Source organism: Hippocampus zosterae, chromosome 1 (assembly GCF_025434085.1).
Source record: "Hippocampus zosterae strain Florida chromosome 1, ASM2543408v3, whole genome shotgun sequence".
In the NCBI taxonomy this organism is placed as follows: domain Eukaryota; kingdom Metazoa; phylum Chordata; class Actinopteri; order Syngnathiformes; family Syngnathidae; genus Hippocampus; species Hippocampus zosterae.
Genome location: NC_067451.1, coordinates 35,929,993 through 35,939,538, shown reverse-complemented (window position 1 = coordinate 35,939,538; position 9,546 = coordinate 35,929,993). Strand labels below are relative to the sequence as shown.

The 9,546-nt window shown below is 45.2% G+C and overlaps 1 protein-coding gene across 1 annotated transcript in view; it reads left to right on the top strand.

The window, feature by feature from the left end:
- Positions 1-913, top strand: part of LOC127597653 (fibroblast growth factor 4-like) — a 66,534-nt gene extending 65,621 nt beyond the window's left edge. Inside the window, exon 4 of the mRNA XM_052060839.1 lies at positions 510-913. The gene's annotated coding sequence lies outside the window, so the exon portion shown is untranslated. The remainder of the gene's footprint in view (positions 1-509) is intronic.
- Positions 914-9,546: the final 8,633 nt, after the last annotated feature.

Below are 9,546 nucleotides of genomic sequence, written 5' to 3'. Positions count from 1 at the left end.
TAGTAAGCCAGTCTGTTTCACATTTCCATTTTTATTTGAATTTCAACAATCTTAAGAATTTCTTTTGGTTCATTTGAAACAGGAATTTGAAATATGACATATCAGTCAATATAAACACGGAGTGATGTCTTGTTAACTCGTGAGTGATGCCCTCTAGTGTCTAAATGCTATTACTCATTTAGTGAATGCTATTACTCATTTAGCCACTAGAGGGAAGCAGTACTCTATGAAACATCACTCACCAGTCTACGAGACCTCAGTCAATGCAACACGTGTTCCATTGCGCCCAACCTGCGGGCCAGACGGCACTGATTTTATGACAGGGGCCGAGGGCCGGATGAAATTCGACCGCGGGCCGCATTTGGCCCGCGGGCCGGACTTTGGACATGCCTGTCGTAGACTGTTGAGTGATGTTTCATAGAGTACTGCTTCCCTCTAGTGGCTAAATGAGTAATAGCATTCACTAAATGAGTAATAGCATTTAGAGACTAGAGGGCATCACTCACGAGTTAACAAGACATCACTCCGTGTTTATATTGACTGATATGTCATATTTCAAATGATCCTTGCAGTTGTGGATATGTGTATTGCTTGTTCATTTCCCTGTTGTTCGAGTCAAAGGTTTTGTGACTATTGAAAAGTCATGGTGATACATTTTATGTTTCAAATCAATCAATTTGCACTCAGGAGACTTCTGTTTAAGAAAAAGTCAAGTGAATAAGCAGTTGCATGTGATATACCCGTTTCAAATGAACCAAAAGAAATTCTTAAGATTGTTGAAATTAAAATAAAAATGGAAATGTGAAACAGACTGGCTTACTAAAATTTGTTGAACAATATTGTTGTTCAATGTAAAGAATGTCAGCCAAGGTCGGCCCCCCGACATTTTACCACATAAAATCTGGCCCCCTTGGCAAAAAGTTTGGACACCCCTGATTTAGAGCGTTCAATCAGCCTGCCATGCATGTTTTTTGGAATGTGGGAGGAAACCGGATCACCCGGAGAAAACCCACGGAGGCCCGGGGAGAACATGCAAACTCCACACAGGGAGGCCGAAGCTGGAATCGAACCCGGTTCTGCACTGTGAAGCCGACGTGCTAACCACTGGACTACCGGGCCGCCCTCCGTCGAGACCAAACTCGGGAAATGTACAAAGTCCGACCGTCCACACACTGACGAGCACTCGTAGTTTTCAAAAATGATACGTAAAATGTGTCGTGGTTTAATTTTGAAAGTCCTGCTTCAGTGGGGAGTACATTTATTTATCCACGAACCCATACTGCACGTCGGTGACCAGAAGCTCTTAGTTAATGTTGAAAAGAACTAATGGCGGGTTCTTTTATGTGGAGTTGCCCATAACGTATGAGATTTCATGGTTGGGTAAATATTTCATGAGCGAATATTAGTGATCGTTTTTTAGCCACGTATAGGTATTAAGGGTGTGGAAAAGAATCGATATTAATCGATGCGCACGTGCGCGATACGAGTGCATTGGCTCATTCACTGGGTATGACGCAATTGACGGGTGAAATCTAGATTCATCACGATGCATTGGTCGGTATCGCTAAAATCAGATTCAAGCTTCGTTTTATTCATATTAAACGTCACCCATCTATCTGCCCTTTCCTAGGCGCATGAATGCACCATCATTATTTTGTGTTGAATACGGACGGAAGCCGTGAGTCACATACAGTGCAGTACACTACTAGCGAAACACTATGGAAGTTTACGCAAGCAGCAGCGAGGAAACTACTGTATCTAATGTGCGCACAGACCACTCTCACACACATGGTCACACACACACTCTCATACACACAACAGCTTTGAGGCTGTGACTGCCACATTGTTTCAATTGTATTTTTTTTCTGTCCTATGGAGATGGATATTTCATGTAAGACACTCAGTGAGAGTAGGCTGTTTGTGTTTACACTACAGTAACAGTTGTGAGTCTCAGGTACCAAATCGTTTACATTTTCTTTGCACAAAACCCAATTGTGAAAGGGCTTAAATAATTAAATATTTACACGTTCTACTGTTTATAAAGAATAAAGTGGTATACTTTTTGCAATACCATACTGAATTCCATCTTTTTTTAAACTTTTTTCTTTGCGTATTTGCATCGTGTTTAACTGCACAATATCACAACAAATTGCATTGTATCGTATCGGATCACATTGATTTGAACTAAATGTGTATCGCGTCGTATCACATCGTGAAGACGGTGAAACGTATCGCATTGTGTCGCCAGAAAATTCCATGTATCGTTTAAGTATTGCATCCCTGGTAGTGCATCGAGATTTGTATCGAATCGTCCTCAGTGCTGAGATTCACATCCCTAATAGGTCTGTGCGTCAAATTTTCTAAATTAATCAGGGTTGGGCGAAATTCAAATCCAAAACAGAAGAACCGTGAGCCAGAGACGTGCTAACCAAGGAAGTGCTAAATAAGAGATCTTTGTACACATTATACACTTCATTATTATTACCATATATGACCCACTGTGTGGAAATATGGGGAAATGCCTACAAAACAAACACACTCCCTATTCTCAAACTACAAAAAAAAGCAATTCGAATTATTAATAGATCAAAATATACGGAACCCACAAATCCACTATTTATCAAATTAAATACGATGAAATTTTATGACCTGGTTGACTTTAAAATCGCCCAATTAATGTACAAAGCACACAATAACCTGCTCTGCCAAAACATTCAGAAGTTTTTTGAAATTCGAGAAAGCAACTATGAATTAAGAGGTACCAACTTATTCAAAAAACTCAAAACAAGAACAAACATCAAGCAAAGAAGTGTATCTAGCAAAGGTGTTAATCTGTGGAATAATCTCGAAACGGACCTAAAAATGAGTAAATCGCTTGCTGAGTTAAAAAACAAATTCAAAAAAATAGTACAAACAACCTACATCAATCAGAGTTAAAATGATTAAACATTAAATATTAATGATAAATCAGAACTAAGTTGATAAATAGAGAAAGGTATTGAAATATCCATTATGAATACAAGAGAAAATTGACACAAGAGTGCCAGGGTGAGGATGTATATAATCCCGATACAAACCAAAAGTTGTAAAAATATCACGGTTAAGGGTAAAGTATGAGCCTTAATGGAGACTTCTTCTTACTTTTTCTTTTCTGATTGATATAAAAATGATTTAGTAGATATAAACACATAACGGGGTAGGACTAGATAAGTTTTTTACTTCATCCTACTCCCTTGAACATAATAACTGTGTTGAATGAAGACTGATTTCTTTCTTTTTACTTTTTTATCTACCTTATTTTCTGTCAAATTATTACTGTATATGTTTTATGTTCAATAAACAATAAACAAACAAAAAATGATCACCGTTCGGTAGGTAGCACCGATTTGAAGGTAATAGGTAGTGATAGGACGATGATACCTCAAGGAGTGTATTGACCCACTTCACAAACTGTGTCAGCACTATATTGACACTGTATTGGTCACCCAATAGTGACCCGTGCAGTAGTTATAAAATCATTGCAGGTAAAGAAATTCCTTTGTTTGTGTAAGTCAGTGGTCCTCAAATAGAAATGCTGTAGGTCCACTTTTTTTTTTTTATAAGACCAAGGTCCGGTCCCATGCACGGTGGTCATGGGGAGCAGGTATATGCCCATTTAGTATGGTCAAGCCAAGCTTATACAAATCAACACTCCTCACAACCAACCAATAATGGGGTGCATGAAAATAACAATTATTCACTTTGCCAGTACACAGCAAATAATGAGAGGTATTGTGTTGAGGCAGAGGAACTCTTTTATTTTGTTAAGTTGTGCCTGCTTAATAATAGAAATAGCCCTTTTAGGGAAATAAGACATTTTTTACTTTAACTTTGTTAAACAGTAGTTGTCTTTTTCCCTTAATTTAACAAAAGCAAAACAACATATTCATTTTACCAAAATAAATACTAAAAATGAAAACAAAAATATTATTTTCATTTGTACAATTCCCCCTTTCACATCCCCTCTAAAATCATTGAAAAATATATCAGAAGAGGAGTTAAGAACCATTTTAAATACTGACACAAGGGAGCACAGGAATGTACAGCGCTGTTCTTCCACTAAAGGTGAATGCAATGTCTGAGGCATGCAAATATTATTTGAGGACGCCATTAGAGATGTTCATTTAACATGTTGCGGTGTTCTGCTGTTAAACAGCTGCAAAGATCCCCGGGTAGACGGGAGCAAAACTGCACACAATCGAAACGTTCCGCGATTTGTCTTGTCTATTGTCTGTGTGCGGCTCTCCTGTGCTGAAGCTGTGAGCATACTGTGGCGTCGCGCATGCGTCTGTTTCCTGACTCAATCATCCATTTTGAATGCGTGACGCTGATGTATGGGCACACCTTAAGTTCAGAGGAGCCAATCAGCGCATCGTTATCGCCGACATGCCCCCGTCTCCAGTTCGTCAAACATACACACACAGAGTCGCGCTGCTGCGTCCTTTGCAATACATCTGTTCGTGCACGCAAATAATACAACGGATAATTTTAACAAGCGATCGCGGTAATGCGCAGATTATAGTCCAAAAATAGAAAATGTATAACGTAAAAATCACTTTATAATTTATTATTTTATTCAATTTGCCGAGGGTTTGGACAGAGGAGGCCCGGACAGAGGAGGTCGGCGGTCAGGACAGAGGAGGTCGGCGGTCCGGTCGTGGATCGCGGTCCGCCAGTTGAGGAAGAGGGGTGTAAGTGCTAAACGGAGTTGGTATATAAAACATAGCAAATTTGAGTTACAATTCAGATTTTTAACTTATGTGGAAAATTTTGGTTAAATAAAGTGAAATAAAAGACAAAAGTGATTAGTTTATGAATTTTTATTGAGGAACACAAGTTTTTGGAGGGTCTCTGCTCCAAGGCGATTTCTCCTCTTTGACACCAGCTCTCCAGCCTCAGAAAATACTCTTTCACATGGTTCAGATGACGATAGTGAGCAGAGAGTTTTAAATGAAAGTTGATGTAGATGTGGAGATGTTTTCTGGTTCCATTTCCAATATTGTAAAGGGTCTTGGTTTCTAGGTGTGTTTGCTTCTGACAGGAAGCGTTGAACTTCAATTATGGACGGTCTTGCAATTATAAGATAAAATGAATAAACCAACGGTTATGCTCTTTAACTGACTATCATATGTATAACAGGTCATTCACTTGATAAACTGATAAAGTGAGTGCAATGTGCCACTGTAAAAACAAATTGCATATAACAGTAAACAATGCTCAAAGGAAGATCAAAAGTATTCCACACTGGGGAAAACATCTTAGAAAGATCCATAATTTCGCAAAACTACAGCCAACAAACCCACGACATGTTGATACAGTTTCTGTCCTTATGAACACGCTTTGGTGCAGCACATTCAAACGATTCCGTTCCTGGATTGGTCATGTGATTCTTTCTTAAAGCAATACGGGGTTTCACTCTTGAGCTCTCAGCACTGTGCATAGTACCAGTGTCGCTCGTTTAATCACTAGTGTGACATTTTAAAATTGGTGAAAATGCATCAGTTACTGGCCAATGTCTTATTGAAACATCAATAGGGGTTGAGATTTTAGGTGACCATTTTGTTGAATCTGAGTTTCATAACCTTGTGAATATCCATTTTTCAAAAAGTTAGTTTCTTTGGTAATGTCGCTGAAGACAAAAATAGACAACAGATAGTAAAAGTGAGGGGCGGCCCGGTAGCCCAGTGTTTTGAAACACTTCTGATACTCAATTTGAATGAATATCAAGTTTTATAAAGGATCGTCGGAGATAGGCACTCAGAAATAACGACAAGACACTTCTGGCTACCAACAATAGGCACTTCATTGGTCCCACACAGAAATGATAACACAGTTCAAACAAGTTGTATGAAGCTAAAGAACTCTTACCGTGTGCCAGTAGGGTGGAGAGCCAACACCCTCAGCAGAGTGAGCTTCAATACGAGCTAGGCGTTTGTACGGAAACCCATAGCGGACTCTGCTGAGGAGCATCGCTCCCCTCCTTTTATCCTCTAAAGTGTGTGCATCGGGAGAGGTGAGTGGCCATTCTCATCCCTCCCTACGCCACACTGTTTGTTGTGTAATCAAGTGGCATTGATCTCAATCAAGTTTTGACAATTCAAACAAAGCAGACTATGAAGTCGTCAAGGCAGGCTAAATAGTTTATCTCTGAAGTCGTCAAAGCAGGCTCCAGAGTCCATCTCTGGAATTGCTTAGGCAAGCAAGTCACCAAGTTATGCAATCATCTCAAAGCAGTTTTTTCACTGAGAAGCAATACATTGATTAAAGAAAACATCACAAAATATCTTAATATACCACCCAGTGGTTAGCACGTCGGCTTCACAGTGCAGAGGTACCGGTTCGATTCCAGCTCCGGCCTCCCTGTGTGGAGTTTGCATGTTCTCCCCGGGCCTGCGTGGGTTTTCTCCGGGTGCTCCAGTTTCCTCCTACATTCCAAAAACATGCGTGGCAGGTTGATTGAACACTCTAAATTGTCCCTAGGTGTGAGTGTGAATGGTTGTTCGTTTCTGTGTGCCCTGTGATTGGCTGGCAACCAATTCAGGGTGTCCCTGGCCTACTGCCCGGGGGACAGTGATTGTGATGTGATTAAAAAAAACAACGTTACAGTTGACAATGAACAAGTGAAAGAAATTATTCTATCCCATCCATCCATCCATCCATTCATCATCTACCACTTATCCGGGGCCGGGTCGCGGGGGCAACAGCTTTAGCAGGGAAGCCCAGACTTCCCTCTCCCTAGCTACTTCTTCCAGCTCTCCCCGGGGGATCCCGAGTCGTTCCCAGGCCAGCTGGGTGACATAGTCTCTCCAGCGTGTCCTGGGTCTTCCTCTGGGTCTCCTCCCGGTGGGACATGACCGGAACACCTCACCGGGGAGGCGCTCAGGAGGCATCCGAATCAGATGCCCAAGCCACCTCATCTGGCTCCTCTCGATGTGGAGGAGAAGCGGCTCGACTCTGAGCCACTCCCGGATGACTGAGCTTCTCACCTTATCTCTAAGGGAGAGCCCGGACACCCTGCGGAGAAAACTCATTTCAGCCGCTTGTATCCGGGATCTCGTTCTTTCGGTCACGACCCATAGCTCGTGACCATAGGTGAGGGTTGGGACGTAGATCGACCGGTAAATTGAGAGCTTCGCCTTTTGGCTCAGCTCCTTCTTCACCACGACAGACCGATACAACGTCCGCATCACAGCAGACGCTGCACCGATCCGCCTGTCGATCTCCCGCTCCCTCCTACCCCCACTCGTGAACAAGACCCCAAGATACTTGAACTCCTCCACTTGGGGTAAGATCTCCTCCCCGACCCGGAGGGGGCACTCCACCCTTTTCCGACTGAGGACCATGGTTTCAGATTTGGAGGTGCTGATTTTCATACCCACCGCTTCACACTCGGCTGCGAAACGCTCCAGTGAGAGTATGAGAGCCCCGTTTGAAGGAGCCAACAGCACCACATCATCTGCAAAAAGCAGGGATGAAATACTGAGGCCCCCAAAACGGACCCCCTCAACGCTTCGGCTGCGCCTAGAAATTCTGTCCATAAAGGTTATGAACAGAATCGGCGACAAAGGGCAGCCTTGGCGGAGTCCTACCTCCACTGGAAACGATTCCGACTTACTGCCGGCAATGCGAACCAAACTCTGACATCGGTGGTATAGTGACCGAACAGCCCGTATCAGGGGGTTCGGTACTCCATACCCACGAAGCACCCCCCACAGAACTCCCCGAGGGACACGGTCAAACGCCTTCTCCAAGTCCACAAAACACATGTAGACTGGTTGGGCGAATTCCCACATACCCTCAAGGACCCTGCTAAGGGTGTAGAGCTGGTCCACTGTTCCACGGCCGGGACGAAAACCACACTGCTCCTCCTCAATCTGAGGCTCGACTTCCTGACGGACCCTCCTCTCCAGCACCCCTGAATAGACCTTACCAGGGAGGCTGAGGAGTGTGATCCCTCTGTAGTTGGAACACACCCTCCGGTCCCCCTTTTTAAAAAGAGGGACTACCACCCCGGTCTGCCAATCCAGAGGCACTCTCCCTGTTGTCCACGCGATGTTGCAGAGGCGTGTCAACCAGGACAGCCCCACAACATCCAGAGCCTTGAGGAACTCCGGGCGGATCTCATCCACCCCTGGGGCCTTGCCACCGAGGAGCTTTTTAACCACATCGGTGACTTCAACCACAGAGATAGGAGAGCCCACCTCAGAGTCCCCGGGCTCTGCTTCCTCCAAGGAAGGCGTGTTGGTGGAGTTGAGGAGGTCTTCGAAGTACTCTGCCCACCGGTTCGCAACGTCCCGAGTCGAAGTCAGCAGCGCCCCATCTCCACTGTACACAGTGTTAGTGGTGCACTGCTTCCCCCTCCTGAGACGTCGGATGGTGGACCAGAATTTCCTCGAAGCCGTCCGGAAGTCGGCTTCCATGGCCTCACCGAACTCTTCCCACGCTCTGGTTTTTGCCTCGGCGACCACCGAAGCCGCGGCCCGCTTGGCCAATCGATACCCGTCAGCTGCCTCTGGGGTCCCACAGGCCATAAAGGCTCGATAGGACTCCTTCTTCAGCTTGACGGCATCCCTTACTGCTGGTGTCCACCAGCGAGTACGGGGGTTGCCGCCACGACAGGCACCAACCACCTTACGGCCACAACTCAGATTGGCCGCCTCAACAATAGAGGCACGGAACACGGTCCACTCGGGCTCAATGTCCCCCGCCTCCCCCGGAACATGGGAAAAGCTCTGTCGGAGGTGGGAGTTGAAACTCCTTCTGACAGGGGATTCCGCCAGACGCTCCCAACAAACCCTCACTATACGTTTGGGTCTGCCAGGACGGACCGGCATCTTCCCCCACCATCGGAGCCTACTCACCACCAGTGATCAGTTGACAGCTCCGCCCCTCTCTTCACCCGAGTGTCCAGAACATGCGGCCGCAAATCCGATGATACCACAACAAAGTCGATCATCGAACTGCGACCTAGGGTGTCCTGGTGCCAAGTGCACATATGGACACCCTTATGTTTGAACAAGGTGTTCGTTATGGACAATCCGTGACGAGCACAGAAGTCCAATAACAAAACACCACTCGGGTTCAGATCGGGGGGGCCGTTCCTCCCAATCACGCCCCTCCAGGTCTCACTGTCATTGCCCACGTGAGCATTGAAGTCCCCCAGCAGAACAAGGGAGTCCCCAGCAGGAGTACTCTCCAGCACACCCTCCAAGGACTCCAAAAAGGGTGGGTATGCTGAGCTGCTGTTTGGTGCATATGCACAAACAACAGTCAGGACCCGTCCCCCCACCCGCAGGCGGAGGGAGGCAACCCTCTCGTCTACCGGTGTGAACCCCATTGTACAGGCACTGAGCCGGGGGGCAATGAGAATGCCCACACCTGCTCTGCGCCTCTCACCGTGAGCAACTCCAGAGTGGAAGAGAGTCCAACCCCTCTCGAGAGAACTGGTACCAGAACCCAGGCTGTGTGTGGAGGCAAGTCCGACTATATCCAGTCGGAAATTCTCTG